Source organism: Patagioenas fasciata, chromosome 7 (genome assembly GCF_037038585.1).
Source record: "Patagioenas fasciata isolate bPatFas1 chromosome 7, bPatFas1.hap1, whole genome shotgun sequence".
NCBI classification, from domain to species: domain Eukaryota; kingdom Metazoa; phylum Chordata; class Aves; order Columbiformes; family Columbidae; genus Patagioenas; species Patagioenas fasciata.
The window spans coordinates 20,720,829-20,735,155 of NC_092526.1; the positions used below are offsets into that span (position 1 = coordinate 20,720,829).

General features: G+C 36.9%; 1 protein-coding gene across 4 annotated transcripts in view; it reads left to right on the top strand.

Moving 5' to 3' along the window:
* B3GALT1 (beta-1,3-galactosyltransferase 1) overlaps positions 1–14,327 on the top strand; it is a 193,308-nt gene that overhangs the window by 132,784 nt on the left and 46,197 nt on the right. For all 4 annotated transcript variants that reach the window (XR_011739987.1, XM_071811021.1, XM_065841182.2 and 1 more), the window contains one exon: positions 2,870–2,974. The gene's annotated coding sequence lies outside the window, so the exon portion shown is untranslated. The remainder of the gene's footprint in view (positions 1–2,869; positions 2,975–14,327) is intronic.

The following is a 14,327-nucleotide window of genomic DNA, read 5'->3' on the forward strand; positions in this document are numbered from 1 at the left end:
GAGTTTAGACCACTTTGGAGATATTTCCTCTTTGCTGCAACTTAGATTAGCCTGAGTGCCTGGGTAGCAGTTTCCAGCACGTAATTAGCTGGGGACTGCCAGGACACTTTTAACAAAGAACTTCTAACTTCTCTGCAGTGCAAATACATTCCTTCTCTCTCCATGTCAGGGCAGGAAGCTCCAGATTTAGTGATCAGCAACAGCCTTGTACAAGATTGCTCTCTTTTCTAAAAGCATTCCTCAAGGGAAGGAAGCAGTTTGAGAAAGGGCAATCTGAGTCTGTGCTGAATACAAATCAAATATATAAACGAATCTGCACATCACTTAGACTTGGTGCTGATAAGTATTGACAGCAGCATGGCCTTTTCCCTTTCCTTGGATCTTCTTCTCTTCGAGTCTGACTTATATAGATTAAAATCATTATGTTGCTCTTCCATACCAGTATCAAGATGTTCCTGACACTACACACAGCCAGGTTTCAATGGGCTGAAGGGTTGTCTATTAGGGCAGACTTATTAGTGGCCATTAGTTTCAACAAACATTTCAGAGTACCTACCTTTCAGTGTTGCAAGCGCCTTTTTTTTTTTTTTTTTTTTTAAGGAAATGTAGTAGTAAGTCGTAAATTCCAGTCTGAGTTTAATTTCCAAAGTGATTCTATGCTTTCAAAATTATTAAGTTATAATTCCTTTCCATCTTTGAACTACAAATACCAGAATGAGTTTCTCACTCTTTTGACCCTGGTGAATATTTTGAACTGTCTCTTTCAGACAAATAGCTTAAGAAAGCTGTATAGTTTATCTCCTACTTGCTTAAAGGCAATATTATTTCATATCGATTTTATTCCAAATTCAGACTGGAAAAGGGGTGATTGGTGGGGTAGGGGAAGCAGCTTAGTGAATATGGAGATATTGAATTTGGGAAGAAGTCCCAGGGAGAACAAACAAAAAACAAGGATGGGAATTGTATTAATGTTTCTGCAAGTCAAAACATTTTTATTTTAAAAAAGGAAGAAAAATAGTATATTTGAATCTGCGCAAATAGAGCCATTCTGAAACTGGATTCAGATTGCAAATGTTTTCTAACTGGAAGAAACCAAACGATTATTTCTCATCTGCTTCAGTTATGAAACCAAGCCAAACCATCTTCCTATTTATCACACTACAGCGCTTCTGAACTGTGTACCTGACTTGTAGGCTACATCCCAATCCAAAAGAGATTTATTCGAAGCTGGGAGGAGATGATGATGAGTTTTGAATGGGACTTGTATATGGCTGAAGACTGTATCCCAGCCTCCAGCACTCTGATAGCCAGCACTGCAATTCTCACCTTGATTCAGATCATATAGGGAAGGTAATCTACAATCAGATAGCAAAGTTTAAAGATTCAGGTTTTGCCACATTAAGATCTAAATTGCATTTAATAGATTTAGGGATGAAGTCTAATCAATCTGTCTTCACATGAAGACAAAACATCATATGTGATTTCTATCTCATTACAAAAGTAGTGAGCCTAACCCCTAAAATGAATGCGTTTAAATTAGAAAATTATTTTGAAAAAAATTATTAATTAAAAATTCATAATTTTCTAACTATTGATAGGAAAACTTAAAAGGAACTGAGAGAAACTCTGACAGAAAGCCAATTCCAAGATATTTGAGTTACAGACCTTTTCATACTTTTGCTGCACCAAAATATAGTGGCTATTCATGCAGCAAGAAAACTTCCTGATATGAATTCAGCAAGAAAGAGAGCAATTACATATTCTGACCTATATTTCTTCATTTCTCAAATATTTTGAATACAAGAGTGATTTCTATTTGTATTCTACAGTTTTAAAAGTCCACTAATTGCAAGACATTCTAAAATAAATGGAAATTGTCTGGATGGGCATCATCCAGTTTTAATGGACAGGTGTTCATATAAAAATTCAACAGTATCGGCAACAAACTGGCAGTTACTAGTGGGGTGAGGGGTGTTAAGAAATTATTTGGCTAACAGTTGAACTTCCTATTTAACCACAGGGATGATCAAATTAAGTCAAGGTCAAGCCTGTGACAGGGCAGCTGTGCCATGCAGCAGATAAAGACTGCTGGTGTGTATATGTGTGTATATATATAAAAAATTTGTTTTGCTTTTCTAATCCACCATTCGTGTCTTGCAACTGAAGGCTGCAGCAGGAGGGACAGTGGCCTCTTGCACTCTCAGCCTCCCCTCTGGGCTCTGCAGGCTCAGCCTGTTCCCAGCAGATGAGCCTGGGACCTTAGTGGCGCAGCAGCCCCCAGCACTCCCTGCGACACCCCAGTCGCCCAGCTCTGGCCTCCAAAGAAAGCTTCACAGCTGTCCAGCATGGCAGAATAACCACCCACACTGACCAAGAGAGGTGTTTAAATCTCTCAAACAGAATGAAATGACTGGGCTAGGGGTGAGGTTCTTGCCCACAGAAAATTTTACTCTCAGATGTATCCAATCTAGAACTCATATTAACATACAGTGGTTTGGGGCCCTGTAATGCTTTGGCTTCACAATCTATGATTTTTCCGTTTCAGTAAATGAAAATAAATTGATCTACGGTAGTTAATGCACAGGTACCGAAAACAGTGGCTGTAATTTTTTGGTACCCATCTGTCCTCCTCTTACTCCATCTGTTTTCTTCACTCATTGAATTGGAATCCTGCTTCCTGAAATGGAATCCAAACTCGCCTGTGTAGCACAGTAAGTTACCTAGTTACCCAGCTGAAAGACGTTTCCGAAATAAATCACTCTCCTCGTACTCTGTAGAAGGCAACAGACGTCAATTTTGTTGTTAATATGTCCGAGCAATCCTTCTTTCAACAAAACATACAACTGTCAGTAATTTCCTCTAATTTCAGATTGTGCACTTCAAAATAATACCACAAAGGCTCATCATTTTAATCAATTATTGATTACACCTTGGGGACTTTCCACCGATTCCACTTCATGCTACTTTTAAAATGGTAAGTACCTACATAACTGTATGATAATAGAAACTGGTATAGATTTTAACAGCTATTACAACAGTATAAATGCACAGTATTATATTATTTCATTGGATAGTATAGCTTTTATTAAACTGTGTTGATGGACTTCTTTTTTCTTTGACCGTTCTTCTGGCCGTAAACGATTAAAGATTTTGATTTGTCTCTTTAGACTACATGTAAGTGCTTAATAGGAAAAGAAAACCTAAGAAAGCTCTCCCCCCTTTACAATCCACAATGAAAGATATAAGGGCTGAAATTATTTTTTTGAGAAATCCTGCGTAGCACAAATACAAAAGCCACTACTAAAAACATTTGTATGGAATACCATAAACAAAGGATACTTCTATTATTATCTCATTTTAAGGCAGCGTGGTAAGCGAGGTCATTCAAAGGTCAAGAAGGGGGGTGTTGCTGTTGCTCTGTGAGAGGGCTCACATTTTAAATAGAAGTTTCTCCATATTCCTGTTGTCTTTCTTTCCTATACTAACATGGTATCTAGAATACCTACATGCCTTAAATACTGTGTTTTATGCATTTACCACTTCATTATTAGCTTTATTATGTAAGGGAATGGTTACATTTTATTTGCAGCTACAAAGGGCTTTTGACAGAATATACAAGAACACCAGCTTAGAGAACACAGTTCAGAGGAACATGCCTTTGAACACGCAACTTTGTGACGAGGGGGTTAGAAACTCAACTCCTCACTTTTTTTTTAATCCCACATATTATTTTACCAAAATTTCAGTAGCATAACTGCCTGTAAGAATTTTATTGAGGCAAAGGCAGTAAATTACCTAACCTCTTGAGACATACATGGAGTGTTCATGATATAAGGGAATTTAAAAATATGTAGTGAGAACTTCAGGTGGAAATTAAATCTTTTTCCAGGAGGAAAAATGGAAAAAAGTGCTGGTAATAGCACTTTGTAAAATAGAACTTTCATGTTAGAGATCCATTACAGTGATGTAGGTGACTAAAAAAAAATGAGGAGAGCAATTCTTTTAATCTTTATGTGTACATTTAAATACATATAGCCCATTCCTCCTTTCTATGGCAGAATTTGAAGTACTTAAAAAGGAAAGCAAAACCCAAATTGCTGCTGTTAATCACACAGAAAAAAATTAAAGTCTATATACCTTCTGTGGTCTTTTAAAAAGCCTTAATAAGAAAGTGTTTGCATCAAGTTAGAGCAAAAAACCACTTATATGTGAGAAAACATGCATCTTTTTGACATCTGTGAGCTACTTCTTTTGATCTGCCCTATAAATAGAAACTAATTACAAAGAGACTAAAAACAAGACAATGCCCTAGAAAATAAGAGAGACTCTTTTAAAAATATACTCAAAATAGAGTAAATCCATGTCATACAGATACACAAGCATTAAACACATTTGGATTATAAATCTTTTTCACTCTAGTGCAATGGTTAAACTTCCACAAACTCCATTCAAAGCAGAATGAGACTTGATGTATTCTTTCTGTATGTAATATTTCCTGGCCTACAGAGTATCAATATTAACTGTGAAGGTCAGAAGAACTGTACAGGCTCTGGTGAAAAAAGTATTCAGTCCTCTAAATGAATGCCTGAGCTCTGACTTTTAAGTGAAGACAGGGATCAGCAAGTCAGATGCTGTTCATATTGCTTTCTTACTCATAAGCAAAAACCAGAGGCTTGGGGAGTGCCTAGTAACATAATCCATTCCTTCCTGGGAATTTGATATTAAGGTTGGTTGGTTTTGTTTGGGGTTTTGGTTTTTGGTTGTTTGGTTGGTTTGTTTTGGTGCATGTATTTTTGTTGTTTTGGTGAGGCTTTTTTAATAACTTTCTTCTCCTGCTTTGGTTATATATAACTGCAGAAAAAGTATGATCCAAGGCTAAATTCCAAACTCAAAAGCTGACACAATAAAGGGGTCAGCCATGAGGTTGAAATTTCCAGTTAATATGGTGAGTCAGTCCTGTCCAGGTGGGTGTTAAGGTCTCTCCATTTCAAGGGGTAGCTCAGCTGCCACCTTTGACAGCAGTGTTTCCCAGACTCACTTCAGAAGTGCACATCAAGCTGATCCTTAGAGCAAACAGCAACCTGCTTATATATCGGCAAAATTTGGCTAGCAAAGGACAAAACAGAAGGCACGTCAGTCACTCAGAGCTGGAAAGCACCATTAGAGAGACTGAACCAAATGGGGAAAGTTATCTTGCTTGGGAGCTGGGGGAGGAGGTGGCTGCATGAAGCCGCAGAGCTCAGACAAGTTACAAGGTGCGTGCTGGATTTCCCAAAATTGAATACAACCATGGCCTTTATTTTTAGACATCTGCAGTAAGTGAAGGGAGATTAAGATGCCAGAAATGATTATCCTTCACAGGCAGAGTCACTCAGGAATCTGATCTGTATGATTGCAGATACTTGCAAACATCGATTCACCAGGATAGAGCACTGAGCTACAATTCACATAGTTTTAGCGCCACACAACAACCCAGCAGTCAAATAATTTGTCCCATTAGAACAGTGTACAAACTGACAATCTGCTATACTGCTTTACAAAGTCATCATGGGAGGAAATAGCTCTACGTTTGCCTTAACCTGCCACCTGTCCACACAAAAGTCAAAATGCTTTAATTTATATACAAGGTTGGCCAGGCAGTAGCAGCCATAAGCATTATTCCTTTCTCCCACCCTTCACCTTTAGAGGGACTATTCTGTATCCCTTCAATCAGGGCATGTACACCTTCTGTGAAGAAAATAAACCAAAGCAACTGGATATGCATCAGTGTGCAAAAAAGCACAGCCTAGGGTGGAACGCACAACTCAGTCCACATGTTCTCTATTTGCTATGTCCTGCTGCCCTGAAGTGCTAAATATTTGGACAAACATAAGGAACGCTCAATGGCAGCAGGAGGCAGAGCTTGCAGCCTAGACCAGTCCTCGTCTGTGCCTTCAGAGACCTTCTTCAAACCAGCTGGACATTAACCTATATAGCACTGACTTGAGTTTCAAATAAATTACACATTCTTAGTCCTAACTTCCTGTTTCAGAGTTCAACAACATTTTAATCAATCCTAAAGTAAGGACAAAATGAATCGTGTAAGTCTAAGTGGATGCATTGGCCATGCTAAATGAGGCAACAGGCATAATCATTTAAAGCAAAAGCAATTAGCTCACAAGGAATGTATTTAAATAGTTACAGCAGCAATTATTCCATTTCCAGCTACTTGAGACTATGAGACCGTAACCTGAAAATTTAGTCAATGACTTTTGGGTTGTAGACAAGTGATAAACGGCAGGATTTTAGCTTTCCATGGTTAACTGATCAGAATGTGCTTTTAATTCATTTTTGTTGTTTAGATTTTATTCTTAATGTAGAAAATCTGCATATGACTGAAATCTGGAAGTGCAGTGTCAAATCAATGGAACTTAATATCAAAATAACAGGGCCTGTTGCACCTTTTGGTAATTTTTCATATTTAATTAACAAAAAACTTCACTTCTGAATTTTAATTCACTGAAAAATAACTTCATTAACACAAAATTATGATTGCCTGTGGTGTCTCCTGCCCTTCTAGAGGCTGGCTTCAAAAACATACAGACTTTGGAGGGGGAAGGTGGCAAGAAGGAAACACCCTGGAACAACCTTAGCTTGCAGGACTGACAGCAAAGTTCCCTGTACAACTCAAATTGAATGAGATCTTGGAGGCAAGAATAGAGCAGGGATTACACAAAGCAGGTTGTGGGAAGGATGACTGGAGGAACCTGGCAAAAAAAAGGGAGAGAACCCTCAAGGCAGAAGGATAACTATCTTCATTAATTTAAAGAAAAAAAGGAAAATGTTGACAATGTCGTCACATAGCGCTTTAAAAGAGAGGGAAATTGAACGTTTTTAATGCTGGGGATTCAACATGCCAGTGACATTTCTCTCGGCACCATGTTTTTTCTGCCACTAATAAACACACACAGAGATAGTGTCATATCCTCCCCATTTCCCATAACATGATGCTCTACACTTTTTTTCTTACAAGTCCATAAATCTTTCCAAATCTTGTTGCTTAACCTTCAGTCACCTTGTTATTATCTAACTTTCCAATTAGTAGTAAATTCTAAAAGTTTTTCAGCTACTGAATAATTATTACCTTAACCTAGAATTCGTAGTCACAGAAGCATTACTCATTTTTCCAAGTACTTCAAAAAGTAGCAGCCAGTAACAAATTTTAACCTTTCCTCTCTATAGTGTGCTGAATGTCACAGTGAACAGAATGAGTTTTGTCACTGATTTTACTGGGACTACTCTTGTATCTAATTAATATACAAAAGTTGGTGAGCTTGTAGGCTTTATATCTCCACTTGAAAAATAGTTTCTTCATCAGAGACTTCTCTATGAAGGATTTCTGACTTGTACTCGGATGAGTGACCCAAGGTGCTGCAGGGTAGGGCTAGCACAGCATTATACATGTCACCCTGGAATAGAACAGATTGTTTTGGAATCTTATCCTTAATCATATTTAAGTACAGATTGCAGAGACTATGGACTAAAACAGAGCGCCCTGAATTCCATCTCGTATCTTCAAAAACACCTGGTTTCCTACCTTCTCTATCTGGATAACTTTATCAAAGAGCATTGATTACACTGATCTTTGTTTCAGAAATAGAAAGCTAAAGCATACAAATCTATTTGTCACAGCTAGAAGACACAAACCAAAACATTTTAAAAGTCTTTTGTGGTATACAACTGCTAACCCTCTTTCTAACACCAGTCTGAACAAAGGGCCGGGACTAAGCATTGTACATGTTTCTGTACCCAGAGCCCAAGGAATCTGATGGGTTTTCACAAAGAAGAGTTTATAGCATTGTGCTCCTGATCAAAAACAGTTTGGAGCAACTGCAGCTTTAAGCAATATAAAACAAGCTAGCTTCTAGTATCCAAGGGTGGCAAAGCCTGAAGGAAATACTGGGAAGAACAATATTTAGGCAGTCTAAATTTCCATTTCAACCTTGAATACACTACTATAATCATATAAACGAATTTGAATTTACTAGGAAAAAAGTCTGTTTACAAAACCGAAAATCTTATGACACAAATATTTGAAACAAAACCTTTTCCTCCAGCGTAATAAAAAAATGGATACAAATGAATTTAAGGATTCTTTCTCCAATGGGTACTTAACAGAGGTTTTGCCCATCTAACTGCTTTTACAATAACAAAAATCAGTCAAGTGTTTTTTTCAAAATAGGGACGAACCAAAGTGATTTCATGATGAGGCTTGAATCATCTTTAGTTCTTCCTCTTCAGAATTTTTTTTTCTGAAAGAGATTTAAGAATGGGTTCAGTTGTGCCACATCAAGGTTGTAATGACTGATCAATAGGATATCAGATTCAAAACCAGAATCTCTTCTATCAAAGAAAAAAAGGTGCTCTTGACTACAAAAGCAGTATGTGTTTTGTCTCACTATATATAATATTGCCACTATCATTTCTCACTAGACAGCATATCAGCTAAGAGCTTAATTTACTGCCCTCTTTTTTCGTTCACCGATTGTAGCATAGGGATATGGTTGAAACTGAGAAGTCATTCTGGGGGAAAAGAAATTAAACAAATAAAATTAAATAAAATAAAATTTTTAAAAAACACACAAAAAAAAACCCCAACCCACAACCAAACCCAACAACCAAACACATTCAAACTCACCAATTAAGGTACATTCCAGCTTGAAAACTGAAAACTGCTTTCAACCACAGAATGGCAGACATAAGCAACTTGCTTCTGAAGATGATGAAATGGGCTTAAATAGGTATCAGCAAGAAAAGTATATGATAGTATTAGGGAGTCTCGTTTTTCTTCTTAACTGATAGCTCTTGAGTTTTGTTCATCAGGAATTCTAGGAAATTTTTGTGTCCAAAGAGACAGAAAAACCTGCCTTTGTAAAACTTTAGTTCTATAGGAACACCAATGACATTTTTGAAAATGCACCTGCCTACAAGATGACTTTGGATCTTTAAACTGAGACACATGATGTGTCTGTCAGATCAGTGTCTGCTCAGCTTTGGTAAACACAGCAGCCAGGACATTATGAGCTAAGAAAGTTGTTTTCAGCATTAATAATGCACTAGTACTTCTAATTCAGTTACTAGCTATTTACTTTGAACTTTATAATACATTAATTTGTCTGTTTGCTTTTGAAATTACAGAGGAGTGAATTTATGATTTTTTTTAAAGATAACTTCAGTTCTTTCATCCAAGATGTCTTGCCTAAACATAACTGATAACCATTAAAAGCATCAGCATAACGTATTATTCACTTTCACTGTTTTGCTAGAATGCCCCTATCTATAGAAACAATGTTTATTAATAATAAAAGCAGAGCAAAATTCAGGCTCATAAAGAGTCATATAATTCATATTGTAGAATGTTCTTGCATAGATGTGGATTATCTTGACAATCAATTCACAAAAACAAGGGAAGCTTGGGACCTATAAGATACATTTTCAGAGCTTTATACAGGAGGTACACTCATTAATCCTATTAATGAATAATAGGATTACTGTATACACCACTTACATGTGGCTTTCATAGAGTTCCACATTTAGACCAAACTTAAGGAAGCAGATGAAATAAAATAAAAATCTTAGTAACACGTCAACTAGTGATTATTCCTTTCTATTCATGTATAAGCTGCTCAACAGTACTTTTATGTCTTTGTTGGAATTACCACTGCTGGAAAGCAGTAATTCTAAGGCAGATTTTATTGGTTTGACCACTAATATAGAAATGTTCCTGTCCTCCTGAATCTTCCATTTCTTCTTTCCACATTGTAAAAACAGGCACACTGTTATCTCTATAAAAGATACTATACTACGCAGCAGAGCTGTGTCCTCTACATTAAAGAGGACATACAGGTTAGGGAAATGTAGGGATCAGCATTTCTCTGACAGTGCCTGCACATCTGCTGGTTGCCAAGCTACAAAATACATCTGAACTTTTTGGGGTTTCATACATGAAAACAGTTTTTGGGGAAAGTGTCCAAACAAACATCTATGGATTAGAGGTTTTTATTTGCTGACAGAACAGACACTACATCATGAGATCAAACTTAGCCACTTCATCTCTCACCGGCAATCTAAAAAATCTCCACATGTTTTGTTGCCTGAGGATTTTTCTTTCTTATCTCTTTAATCTTGACAAAAGGACCGTAAAAAGCATCATGTGAAGTCAGTTTTCCCATTTACTATGCTAGACCGTCTTACTGGGAAACAAATCAAAACCACAAGCTCATTCCATACAAGCTGCAAAACAATTGCCATACAAAATTGACTTTGGCCAGAGTAAAGTGACAAAAAACAAAGATCGTGGTCAAAAATTAAAATCAGCTACGCATCAGCTCAGAGATAAACTAGCTGACACTCCTGCCAAGTGTCTTGTGTATCCATCATACCCTGCAGAATATTTTCAGGCTGAGCTATGTAGAACTATTAACTTTTTTCACTTAGAAGAATATCCATCAGAAATATCTGATAAAAGTCTTCAAAGAAAAGTAATTGAAGTAAAAGTTGGACACGTGACTTATTTTTCTTTAGCTTTATCTTGGACAAAGTACTATGGTGAAATAAATTGTGTAGGACTAATTCAGATATTAATTCTCAGCAAAGCATGAGCATTTCTACTAGTGCCATTAAATATTCTCAAATCCAAACACAGGGACTTTACATGAAAACCAACTATTTCCTAACATACATGATAAATACCTGCTTATAGAAAATTTTCAATAAAAAAGACAGAAAATTTAAACTAATTCAACACTGACAGACATAGGTATGCTTTAGATGCAATAATAAATCCATGCTCTTTGAGCTTTCCAGTTTTATAGATAAGAATGCAATTTAATATTTTTAATTCTGTGCAGATGGTTACTTTTATTTTATAAAGCAAGCACAAAAATTGTCTAAACTATCACAAAACTAGTATCTTCTGGTTTATTGCATAATTTTATGTGCATTGTAATTGGACGGACCATTGCTAGCGAACTGTATGGAATGAACCTTAATCACAGTGTTCTGAATGTGTCTAAGTATGCAAGTTCAAACCTGAAGTCTGAAGCCTGAGCTTTTTGGACAGTGCAAGAGACAAAAATAAACTGAGTTTGGATTAATACCTGCCCAATTACAGAACAATCTTTGTGAAATAACACCAAAAAATACCCCCTCCCCCAGAATAACATCAAACACTCTGGGAAACGAAAAGTGTCTTGGAAAAGAAAAGTGTTTAGCAATTCTGTTTTTCTGCTCTGTGCATCTGGTGTAGTTCTGAATGCACAACCTATATATAGCATCTCTGGATGGAATAACAAAAAGGGCAGAACAATGACAAACTCACTGAGTTGCCCAAGCAGAATCCTGCTTCAAATTCCCACCCAGGCAGCAAGTTGAAATATACAGTGGCCAAAAATGGGTACTACCATTCACTGATTATACCCTCAGCTTCAAGCTACCTTTAATTAAAAATTAAGTAACATTCAAAGCACAAACCTCTCCTATTCCCAGTTTTCTAGGAGAGTTATCATGTGGTTTCAATCACTATTTAAAGCACTGAAGTTACCAAGCAGACATGTTGGATATACGAGCCCTTCTTGCCAAAATATGGAAATGGTTTAAGCTCACACCCCAGTTCTGAATACTTCTGAACAAAAGAAAACAGAATCTGACAAATTAGCTTTAAAGGAACAGACTACAAGTATAGAATTAAGATTGCATCAGAGCATGACAGGCAAGGAAGGGAAACATTTCCCACAACGGTGACAGAAGTGCTGAAGGTGCTGCTGAGACACAGACCCTTGTGAGGAGTGAGATTAGGGATGGGAAGCATTACACATCTCTCATCTTTCCTCCCCAGTATCAGCCAGTCACTGCAAGGGAGTGTGCACTGCACATATACAAGGTGCCGTATTTCTGTTAGGAGGGAGATTTTTCTTTTTTCCCCCTCCATGTTCTGCTATAATTCATTTCCCCTTGGCACTCCAGCTGTAAACTTTTCCCAGTACGCACTTTTATACAGCAGATAAATAGAACTAGAATGGAAAAAAAAAACCAGTATTTTAATGCTCTGCTTTAACAATGATTCACCACAGTCTGCCTAATTACCTTGTTATAATATTTTATTTTGTTCGGTATTTTCTAGGAATTTTAAGCTTGCAATGCTACTTCATGTCTCCATAGAGCCAATCTTCCTGTTTCTCACAGATTTTTAATTGTTCACAAAGGTATTTGGAACCTTAAGGTCTGAAAAGGCTCCTTGACCCAAAAAGTTGTGTTGGCATTACACAAGTCACTGATGGAAAAGTGACTCTGAGTAAAAGTATTGATTAAAAATAGCTTGATAACATTGTGGCCAACCATAATTTATACATTCTACCTCAGGGCAAGCAGCTTTTGACATATGCTTGGTCATGCTTATTGGAAAAGTTACAATTTTTATATTTAGATATGTTTATATTTTACAAACAGACTAGGAAGAGAGATGAGAGAAAATTCTTCGTAAATTGAGAGGAACATAAACCAGCTAGAAACAGATATTCAGAGCAATGTCACCTGCAAGTTACTTAAATGCACACTAGCCAATACTTCTGGTGATAGTAATAATCTTATTTACTTCTGAGCTATGTGAATGTTCGGTTTCAATTTAAATGCACGTGTGCAATTTTAAAAAATGAAATATCCATTTAAGTCTTTGTACATGTTATTAGGAGAAAAAGGTCTTTCTTTTCATTCCCTATGTAGTATCAGGGTATTAATATGAAAACTGTTTGTCTAAATAGGCTACCTGGAGCTCTGTATTATACTGTCATCATATAGCCTGTTTATTGTACCTCTAGCTACGTATTTGTGCACAAGTAGCTCCTACAAATCAGATACATAGTTCTAAGGATCAAACTTCACCCATTGCATGTCAGGATTTCATCAATCAAGGTGCTAAGAACCAGCAATTATACATCTATTAAAATGCAAACCACACAGAACTTCAAGATTGTGTGTCCATTTCAGGAGGACCATAGCCCTCAAAAGAATTAAACAATACGATATGAAGTACTCACATGCAAGTGATCGGATGTTTAGGCTACTTGATGTGCTTCTATTTTCTAGCATTTTCTACTGCTATAGGTCATAAAGATTGTCAAAGAATGCAGAAGGTATTTGAAAGACTTTTAGTTGACTTAGCAGACATGGAAAAGTCACAGAGAGGCTGCATGGTAGCTGTTCAAGACTAACTCCATGTATCAGGATAGATCATAATACAAAGTAATGGCCTGTTCTCACCTCCTTAAGAATTCCATGAAAAGTACAATTTGGCCTCACACATATGCTGTAGTTGAAAGCCATGACTAGTTATGGCTAGGAAACTCAACTATAAACTGAGATTATCAAGAGGAATGAGCAGGATATCTGATTTATGATGCATAAATGAGAAAGGAAGGCAGAGTAAAAGCCTATGAACAATTGTTAACACTGCACAGCCAAAAGACACTCTAAACATAATAAAAATGCGTATTAGGACACTCCAGGTTACAAGAAGAAATATGAAAGCATTGTGGCACTTCCTTCATGTGTGGAATTCAAACCCATAGTACCTGAGCATCCAGGATGCGTGTCGCTTTTTCAAGAGAGCAGTGAGAAGCCTCAGATTATTCTTTTAAATTCTGGTTTCTGTGACAGCACACACAGCCAGTGTAGGCACAGTGGGAAGTGCCCCAGCTGCCGCCTTTTTCTGAGCTGCACGAGGCCATACACAATTCCTACTGACTTCAGTGGTGTCAGTTTGGGCTACTTTCTTTCTAGAATTTTGTAGCATTTTACAGTCCACTGTAAGATGTTGATTTACCTTTATTTTTCCTCTTCTTGGTATTTACTTAATTAAAACTGTTCACTAAATTAAATCCAAGTACTTAAATGGTCTTTATGATATCACTCTTAAGATACTAGAGTGCTGTTTTTGCTATCATTACAAACCCCATTGTTTATTTACTTGGAATTTAAAAAAGGGGGGGGGGGGACACAAAAAAACAAACAAACACACAAAAACAGAAAAACACACAACTCCTCTGTTCTCTCCTGCTCTCAGTGTATGGCTGAACATTTCTCAGATCCTTGCAATTAGTACATAAAAGCTTTAATTTTCACAGAATAAAATGTGAGGATGCTTCTAACACCATGCACAGAACAAAAAGGCTTCATTAGAATTGTGCTTTTCCATCTATGAGGATTTTCCTCACTGGTATGAAGAGCGTACTATGAAGAATTATGCATGCCAAGACAAGAGATGTCTTGGTTGTTTACATAAATATCTATGC